The sequence below is a fragment of the Salmo salar genome, chromosome 05 (genome assembly GCF_965601325.2).
Source record: "Salmo salar chromosome 05, fSalSal1, whole genome shotgun sequence".
Lineage (NCBI taxonomy): Eukaryota > Metazoa > Chordata > Actinopteri > Salmoniformes > Salmonidae > Salmo > Salmo salar.
Genome location: NC_138295.1, coordinates 63,714,062 through 63,724,764, shown reverse-complemented (window position 1 = coordinate 63,724,764; position 10,703 = coordinate 63,714,062).

Here is a 10,703-nt window from a genome sequence, read left to right as displayed (position 1 = left end):
AGACAAACAGTCATCTTCATGAATCAATTCGACAATCTACTGGCAAATCCTTTTCTAGCCTTGTCATATGAAGAGAAATTATAGATAAAACGTATCGGTGCTCATTGGCCATTGGACATAAACATTACACAAGTTGGAAATTGCAAATTAAACAATGAGTGGTTTGGAAGGAATCAGTGGCTAACTGCAAGCGTAAAGCAATCACTAGCCTGCTATTCAGTGGAGTGGGAGTGGGCCAAGTCTGGCTTTAAGGGTCTCTTTTCCAAGATTAAAATGATAAACATTCACATGCAGCACCATGTGCAAGAAAAGTTTGAATACATTGGCCATGCTCTCAATCCCGCATGACTTCTGCTTTGTTCAGAGCAACTGGAAAGTCGGAACTGAGAAATTACAGACTTCACTGAGTTCAAGACAACTGGAAACCTAAAAAAATGAGCTCCGACTGAGAAAATATGTTTTGAACAGTCATCCAACTCGGAATTCCAAGCTGATAGCCAGGTGTAGCGGTGCTGAAAAGAAAGATCTGCTATTGGGACAGCTTTATGTACAGTAAGGGAAGACCCCCATGAAATGGACAAAAATGAATGAGAACATATTGGCCCCTCCACGAATCATACACCCTAATGCCAATACCACCCAATTTGGTCCACATTCATCCAAATCATGTTGCAAATTTCATATGGCAAATGCCAAGTGTCACACCCCAAAAATCCTATAGATGGCGAGTGCGCTCCACCATGGATTTTCATATTGCAAATGTAACACAAGTCAACACCCAAGGGTCAAATCTTGAATTTGTGCATTTGTAATATGATTTCATAAGAAGTCAAAAGTGACTTTTTTTTCTTTTTTTTTGCCAAATGCCATTAGAAATGTCCAAATGAAATGTCCAATTCTTTTTTTGTCAATTATGAAAGTATTGAATGTGCCAAATCACAGCAAATATCCAATAGACGGCGAGCGCTCTCCACAGTGAATTTTCTTATTGCAAATGTAACACAAGTCAAGACCCAAGAGTCAAATTTTGAACAAATGAAAACATTTTCGAAGACTGCTTTCTGGACCGTTTTTCGAAATTCTTTCCCTTTTTTTGTCAATTACACATGTATAAGAGCTGTATGAACATACTTTTGACATATTTTATTGGCATAATTTTTTTGGCTGTTTTTGCTTGTACATAAGGCATATGTTTTGTCCATTTGCAATATGATTTCATAGGAAGTCAAAAGTGACATAATTCTTTCTTTTTTTTGCCAAATGCCATAAGAAATGTCCAAATGAAATGTCCAATTATTTTTTTGTCAATTATACACATATGAAAGTATTGAATGTGCCAAATCAGGATGTTTGTCCATTTGCCATGTACGATCCAAATGGCATTTAAACTGCCCAAATTTTAAATAGCCCTATGTTAAGCCATGAATCAACCTAGATGGTCTATTTGTCATGTATGATGAGGGAGAAGTGGGACTCTGTTGTTTTTTAATGATTTTTTGAAAAACGTCCAAAATGACCATTACCATCACGAATTTGACATGCTCAAAAATACTGCAGAAATGCATAATTGACTGGCCCAATGAACTCGGGTTGGCCGGGCAGTGACTGTGGTTCCTCTCCATTGCTCGTTGTGTTGATTTCATCATGTCCATTTGGTGATATTTTTTCACTGTTGAATCATATTGCAAATGTGCGTTACATTTGCAATATGTTTCAATGGGCATTTAGCATCACGAATTTGACATGCTCAAAAATACTGCAGAAATGCATAATTGACTGATCCGATGAACTCAGGATGGCCGGGCAGTGACTGTGGTTCCTCTCCATCGCTCATTGTGTTAATTTCATCATGTCCATTTGGTGATATTTTTTCACTGTTGAATCATATTCCAAATGCGCGTTACATTTGCATTATGTTTCAATGGGCATTTAGTATCATGAATTTGACATGCTCAAAAATACTGCAGAAATGCATAATTGACTGGCCCGATGAACTCGGGATGGCCATGCAGTGATTCTGGTTCCTCTCCATTGCTCGTCACCCAGCAAGTCAGCGTCCATCAGTCAATTAGATGTCATTCTGACACCAAACTGATACCATCTGACACCAAATCCACTTTCTCCAACTCATTTAGAAGCCAACTATCACATATATCAGAGCAGGCCCATAATTCACAGTGCCTTCAGTTTTAACCATAAAAAACATAAAACACGTAGTTACGTTCTAGCTGTGGGTCCAGCTCTGACATTATGTGTAGGCCTATGTGAGGCGACCCCGAATACAAAGTTTTGGCTTGATAGGTCATTCGGGGTCCGAGCAACGACCTTAATTGGTGCTGAAAATCAATTTTTTACGGGCGTTGCTACGGGGTCCTTGAATGAGGTATTGGACAGAAACGTTGGGGTCCGTCTCTATGGGCTGGGGTGGTTTCAATGCACTTAGTCTTGCGACTCTGGGACATTTCTAAATGTCGCCATTTTCATGATGGTCAAAATTAATTGAACATATTACAAATGTACGAGGCTGTTTCTCGGTCTGAGAACCTTCTAGAGCCACATAACTCACCATGCACTATCGACTTGAGCTCTAGAACAGGCTTCTAAAGTTTCAGAGCTCTAGGTCTGACAGTTCATTGATCGTTCGAACGAAGGTAACTATTGCAGGCAGTGTAAGACTCTAAGGAGCACACTGTGTCACTATGTCCTAGCTGTGTGTGTGTGTGTGTGTGTGTGTTCGTTTTTTGCAAATCTGATGGGATAAATGACTGATTTACAGTTCATGAGGGTTACCTAGTCACACATATGAAGTTTTGAAATTATCTGACTTTTTTAACCCTTCGAAACAGCCCCTGTGACCCATATTTAACCCTGTCAGGGTTGGCGCCCCCCCTTGGGCTGTGCCGTGGCGGAGATCTTTGTGGGCTATACTCGGCCTTGTCCCGGGATGGTATGTTGGTGGTTGGAGATATCCTTCCAGTGGTGTGGAGGCTGTGTTTTGGCAAAGTGGGTGGGGTTATATCCTACCTGTTTGGCCCTGTCCGGGGGTTTCATCGGATGGGGCCACAGTGTCTCCTGACCCCTCCTGTCTCAGTCTTCAGTATTTATGCTGCAGTAGTTTGTGTTGGGGGGCTAGGGTCAATCTGTCACATCTGGAGTATTTCTCTTGTCTTTTCCGGTGTCCTGTGTGAATTTAAATATGCTCTCTCTAATTCTCTCTTTCTCTCTTTCTTTCTCTCTCTCGGAGGACCTGAGCCCTAGGACCATGCCTCAGGACTACCTGGCTTGATGACTCCTTGCTGTCCCCAGTTCACCTGGACGTGCTGCTGCTCCAGTTCCAACTGTTCTGCCTGCAGCTATGGAACCCTGACCTGTTCACCGGACGTGCTACCTGTCCCAGACCTGTTGTCCCAGACCTGCTGGAACCCTGACCTATTCACCGGACGTGCTACCTGTCCCAGACCTGCTGTTTTCAACTCTCTAGAGACAGCAGGAGCGGTAGAGATACTCTCAAAGATCGGCTATAAAAACACTTACTCTTGTGTTACTGACTTGTTGCACCCCGGACAACTACTATGATTATTATTATTTGACAATGCTGGTCATTTATGAACATTTGAACATCTAGGCCATGTGCTGTTATAATCTCCACCCAGCACAGCCAGAAGAGGACTGGCCACCCCTCATAGCCTGGTTCCTCTCTAGGTTTCTTCCTAGGTTTTTGGCCTTTCTAGGGAGTTATTCCTAGCCACCGTGCTTCTACACCTGCATTGCTTGCTGTTTGGGGTTTTAGGCTGGGTTTCTGTACAGCACTTTGAGATATTAGCTGATGTAAGAAGGGCTATATAAATACATTTGATTTGATTTTGATTTGATTTGATATTTAAGGCACTTCTGGTTGGCACAGGAAGCTATAAGTGAGCACATATCCTGATTGGGGTATGCTATTACATAATCCTGAGTTTTAAGACTTTACGTTAAGAATTGACTGATCTACATAGGGTTGAATGCAGTGATTTTCACAATCTGCAGGCTGGTTATAGAAAAACAATTTTTGGGTGTTTTTAACCACTTCCGGTTTCTCCAGGAAGCTTAGAATCAAGACAGGTAGACCTCATAGTGGGCTGATATTATGTCATCGAAGACAGGTTCATAAGGCATTCATAACCCACATAGGCTTCAGGTTGAATTTAGGGGAATAGGCAATGTATTCCTATGGAGAGAGAAGTCATTGCAAACTTTTTGATGTAAACACCTTCTTTTAACTGTTAACCTCTATGGGCTAGGTGGGACGCTAGCGTGCCACCCGTGGTGCACTCCATCAACAGCAGGTGCATTTCAAGAGCGGCAAATTTGAATCCAAATAAATGTCAAAATTCAAATTTTTCAAACATACAACTATTCTACACCCTTTGAAAGATAAACATCTCCTTAATCTAACCACGTTTTACGATTTCAAAAAGGTTTTACGGCGAAAGCATAAATTTAGAGTATGTTAGGACAGTACATTTACAAGAGTTGTGTGTAATGTTTTGTCAATTCAAAGACAGGGTCACCAAAACCATAAAACCAGCTAAAATGATGCACTAACCTTTTACAATCTCCATCAGATGACACTCCTAGGACATTATGTTAGACAATGCATGCATTTTTAGTTCTATCAAGTTCATATTTATATCCAAAAACAGCGTTTTACTATGGCATTGATGTTGAGGAAATCGTTTCCCTCCAATAACCGGCAGTCAAGTCAGCGTCACAAATTAAATAATTAAAATTAGAAAACATTGGTAAAATATTATATTGTCATTTAACCTGTTGGGTCTAGGGGGCAGCATTTGCACGTCTGGATAAAAAAAATGTACCCGATTTAATCTGGTTACTAATCCTACCCAGTAACTAGAATATGCATATACTTATTATATATGGATAGAAAACACTCTAAAGTTTCCAAAACTGTTTGAATGGTGTCTGTGAGTATAACAGAACTCATTTGGCAGGCAAAACCCTGAGACATTTTCTGACAGGAAGTGGATACCTGATGTGTTGTATTGACTTTAAACCTCTCCCATTGAAAAACACAGGGGTTTAGGAATATTTTGGCACTTCCTATTGCTTCCACTAGATGTCACCAGCCTTTACAAAGTGTTTTGAGTCTTCTGGAGGGAGATCTGACCGAACAAGAGCCATGGAACGGTGATGTCCCATTAGACACCTGGCGCGCTACTTCATGTTGGGTACCCTCGTTCCAATACGTTATAAAAGGCTATGCATTCGTCCACCTTGAATATTATTCATGTTCTGGTTAAAAAAGGCCCTAATGATTTATGCTATACAACGTTTGACATGTTTGAACGAACGGAAATATATTTTTTCCCCTCGTTCATGACGAGAAGTCCGGCTAGCTTACATCATGTGCTAACGAGACGGAGATTTTTGGACATAAATGATGAGCTTTTTTGAACAAAACTACATTCGTTATGGACCTGTGATACCTGGAAGTGACATCTGATGAAGAGAATCAAAGGTAATGGATTATTTACATAGTATTTTCGATTTTAGATCTCCCCAACATGACGTCTAGTCTGTATCGCAACGCGTATTTTTCTGGGCACAGTGCTCAGATTATTGCAAAGTGTGATTTCCCAGTAAGGTTATTTTTAAATCTGGCAAGTTGATTGCGTTCAAAAGATGTAAATCTATAATTCTTTAAATGACAATATAATATTTTACCAATGTTTTCTAATTTTAATTATTTAATTTGTGACGCTGACTTGACTGCCGGTTATTGGAGGGAAACGATTTCCTCAACATCAATGCCATAGTAAAACGCTGTTTTTGTATATAAATATGAACTTGATAGAACTAAAAATGCATGCATTGTCTAACATAATGTCCTAGGAGTGTCATCTGATGGAGATTGTAAAAGGTTAGTGTATCATTTTAGCTGGTTTTATGGTTTTGGTGACCCTGTCTTTGACTTGACAAAACATTACACACAACTCTTGTAAATGTACTGTCCTAACATACTCTAAATTTATGCTTTCGCCGTAAAACCTTTTTGAAATCGTAAAACGTGGTTAGATTAAGGAGATGTTTATCTTTCAAATGGTGTAACATAGTTGTATTTTTGAAAAATTTGAATTTTGACATTTATTTGGATTCAAATTTGCCGCTCTTGAAATGCACCTGCTGTTGATGGAGTGCACCACAGGTGGCACGCTAGCGTCCCACCTAGCCCCAAGAGGTTAAAGAATTATAGATTTACATCTCTTGAACGCAATCAACTTGCCAGATTTAAAAATAACCTTACTGGGAAATCACACTTTGCAATAATCTGAGCACTGCGCCCAGAAAAATACGCGTTGCGATACAGACTAGACGTCATGTTGGGGAGATCTAAAATCGAAAATACTATGTAAATAATCCATTACCTTTGATTCTCTTCATCAGATGTCACTTCCAGGTATCACAGGTCCATAACGAATGTAGTTTTGTTCAAAAAAGCTCATCATTTATGTCCAAAAATCTCCGTCTTGTTAGCACATGATCTAAGCCAGCCGGACTTCTCGTCATGAACGAGGGGAAAAAATATATTTACATTCGTTCAAACATGTCAAACGTTGTATAGCATAAATCATTAGGGCGTTTTTTAACCAGAACATGAATAATATTCAAGGTGGACGAATGCATACTCTTTTATAACGTATTGGAACGAGGGTACCCAACATGAACTCGCGCGCCAGGTGTCTAATGGGCCATCATCGTTCCATGGCTCTTGTTCGGTCAGATCTCCCTCCAGAAGACTCAAAACACTTTGTAAAGGCTGGTGACATCTAGTGGAAGCAATAGGAAGTGCCAAAATATTCCTCAGCCCCTGTGTTTTTCAATGGGATAGGTTTAAAGGTAATACAACACATCAGGTATCCACTTCCTGTCAGAAAATGTCTCAGGGTTTTGCCTGCCAAATGAGTTCTGTTATACTCACAGACACCATTCAAACAGTTTTAGAAAATTTAGGGTGTTTTCTATCCATATGTAATAAGTATATGCATATTCTAGTTACTGGGTAGGAGTGGTGACCAGATTAAATCGGGTATGTTTTTTTATCCAGCCGTGTCAATACTGCCCCCTAGCCCTAACAGGTTAAGGGTTAATGCCACATGGTCAAGGTTAGGCTTGCACAGATCGGGAGGACCTCAGGAACATTCCTGAGGTCGAATTGTGCTTCTAACCTGAACGGTTTCGCCACTGTCACCCAAAAGCTCTTGAAAATTAGGGCCAGGCTTCATTTTGGTCCTACTTTTTCTCATGGTTGCTGCGCTTAGACCGAGCGAGCTACGGTTAAACGGGGCATCTCGTTGAACTCGGCACAGCCTAGACATAATGGTAATGCTATTGCAGGCTCTGTGTGTCTTTAAACACCGCACTGTGTCACTCCATCCTTGCTGTGTGTGTGTTTTTGTGTGTGTGTGTGTGTGTGTGTGTGTGTGTGTGTGTGTGTGTGTGTGTGTGTGTGTGTGTGTGTGTGTGTGTGTGTGTGTGTGTGTGTGTGTGTGTGAGAGAGCTTTTCTATGACATCTGATGGTATAAATTACTGATATACAGTTCATGAGGGTTGTCTAGTCACACATATGAAGTTTTGGAAAGATGTGACTTTTTTAACCCTTCAAACAGCTACTCTGACCCCAATTTAAGGCACTTCCGGTTGGCACAGGAAGTTTAGAATCGACACACGTTGTCTTTTGGGTAGGCTTTCACAGAATACTGAGTTTTATGTGTTTTCGTTAAGAATTGACTGATTGACACAGGGTTGAATTGAGTGATTTTCACAATCAGTAGGTTGGTTATATCAAAACACCTTTAGGGTGTTTTGAACAACTTTCGGTTGCTCCAGGAAGCTTAACCTCTCTGGGCCAGTGGGACATTAGCGTCCCACTCTATTCAACAGCCAGTGGAATCGCGTGGTGCGAAATACAAATACCTAAAAAATGCTGTAACTTCAATTTCTCAAACATATGACTATTTTACACCATTTGAAAGATGAGACTCTCGTTAATCCAACCACATTGTCCAATTTCAAAAAGGCTTTACAGCGAAAGCAAAACATTATATTATGTCAGGAGAGTACCCTGCCAAAAATAATCACACAGCCATTTTCAAAGCAAGCATATATGTCACAAAAACCAAAACCACAGCTAAATACAGCACTAACCTTTGATGATCTTCATCAGATGACACTCCTAGGACATTATGTTATACAATACATGCATGTTTTGTTCAATCAAGTTCATATTTCTATCAAAAAACAGCTTTTTACATTAGCATGTGATGTTCAGAACTAGCATACCCACCAACAACTTCCGGTGAATTTACTAAATTATTCATGATAAACGTTGACAAAATACTTAACAATTATTTTAAGAATTATAGATACAGAACTCCTTTATGTATTCGCTATGTCCGATTTTAAAATAGCTTTTCGGCGAAAGCACATTTTGCAATATTCTGAGTACATAGCTCGGCCATCACAGGCTAGCTAATTTGACACCCACGAAGTTTGGCCCTCACCAAACTCAGATTTACTATAAGAAAAATGTGATTACCTTTGCTGTTCTTCGTCAGAATGCACTCCCAGGACTTCTACTTCAACAACAAATGTTGTTTTGGTTCCAAATAATCCATAGTTATATTCAAATAGCTCCGTTTTGTTCGTGCGTTCAGGTCACAATCCGAAGGGTGACGCGCAAGTGCATTTCGTGACAAAAAAATTCAAAATATTCCATTACCATACTTAGAAGCATGTCAAACGCTGTTTAAAATCAATTTTTATGCTATTTTTCTCATAAAATAGCGATAATATTCCAACTGGGCGACGTTGTATTCATTCAAAGGCTGAAAGAAAAAAATGGAGTAGTCTCGTGGACGCGCATCTCCAGTGTCACTGTTCCCAGCCTGACCACTCACAAATACTCCTGCTGTTCTTCACCCAGAGACTGCAGACACCCCATTCCACTTTCTGGCTCCTTCTGAGAGCCAATGGAAGCCTTAGAAAATGTCACGTTACAGCACAGATGCTGTATTTTCGATAGAGATGCTACAGAAGGACGACAAATTGTCAGACAGGGCACTTCCTGTATGGAATCTTCTCAGGTTTTGGCCTGCCATATGAGTTCTGTTATACTCACAGACACCATTCAAACAGTTTTAGAAACTTTAGAGTGTTTTCTATCCAGATCTACTAATAATATGCATATTCTCGGGCAAGAGTAGTAACCAGTTTAAATCGGGTACGTTTTTTATCCGGCCGTGAAAATACTGCCCCCTAGCCCAGACAGGTTAATTTGTAAAGTGTTCATTCTTTCGCATTAAACTACAAGATGAACATTTTCCACACTGCACCTTGGTCTACTCATTTTGATGCCTGTGACAACAAGTCAGAATTGGGTCAGCAACAATAGATGGCCAGGGTGTACATGCACATTTCCAGATATCATCAGCAGTAATACAATCAGGGCACGACAGAGGACAGGGAGAGCTCTGCAGTGTTGATTTATTACATCTGAATGTGCATCAGATGGCAACAAGAACATACACTGCTCAAAAAATAAAGGGAACACTAAAATAACACATCCTAGATCTGAATGAATGAAATAATCTTATTAAATACTTTTTTCTTTACATAGTTGAATGTGCTGACAACAAAATCACACAAAAATAATCAATGGAAATCCAATTTATCAACCCATGGAGGTCTGGATTTGGAGTCACACTCAAAATTAAAGTGGAAAACCACACTACAGGCTGATCCAACTTTGATGTAATGTCCTTAAAACAAGTCAAAATGAGGCTCAGTAGTGTGTGTGGCCTCCACGTGCCTGTATGACCTCCCTACAATGCCTGGGCATGCTCCTGATGAGGTGGCGGATGGTCTTCTGAGGGATCTCCTCCCAGACCTGGACTAAAGCATCCGCCAACTCCTGGACAGTCTGTGGTGCAACGTGGCGTTGGTGGATGGAGCGAGACATGATGTCCCAGATGTGCTCAATTGGATTCAGGTCTGGGGAATGGGCGGACCAGTCCATAGCATCAATGCCTTCCTCTTGCAGGAACTGCTGACACACTCCAGCCACATGAGGTCTAGCATTGTCTTGCATTAGGAGGAACCCAGGGCCAACCGCACCAGCATATGGTCTCACAAGGGGTCTGAGGATCTCATCTCGGTACCTAATGGCAGTCAGGCTACCTCTGGCGAGCACATGGAGGGCTGTGCGGCCCCACAAAGAAATGCCACCCCACACCATGACTGACCCACCGCCAAACCGGTCATGCTGGAGGATGTTGCAGGCAGCAGAACGTTCTCCACGGCGTCTCCAGACTGTCACATCTGTCACACGTGCTCAGTGTGAACCTGCTTTCATCTGTGAAGAGCACAGGGCGCCAGTGGCGAATTTGCCAATCTTGGTGTTCTCTGGCAAATGCCAAACGTCCTGCACGGTGTTGGGCTGTAAGCACAACCCCCACCTCCCCCGCCCTCATACCACCCTCATGGAGTCTGTTTCTGACCGTTTGAGCAGACACATGCACATTTGTGGCCTGCTGGCACAACCCCTTGGGTTGTGCCATGGCGGAGATCGTTGTGGGCTATACTCGGCCTTGTCTTAGGATGGTAAGTTGGTGGTTGGAGACATCCCTCTAGTGGTGTGGGG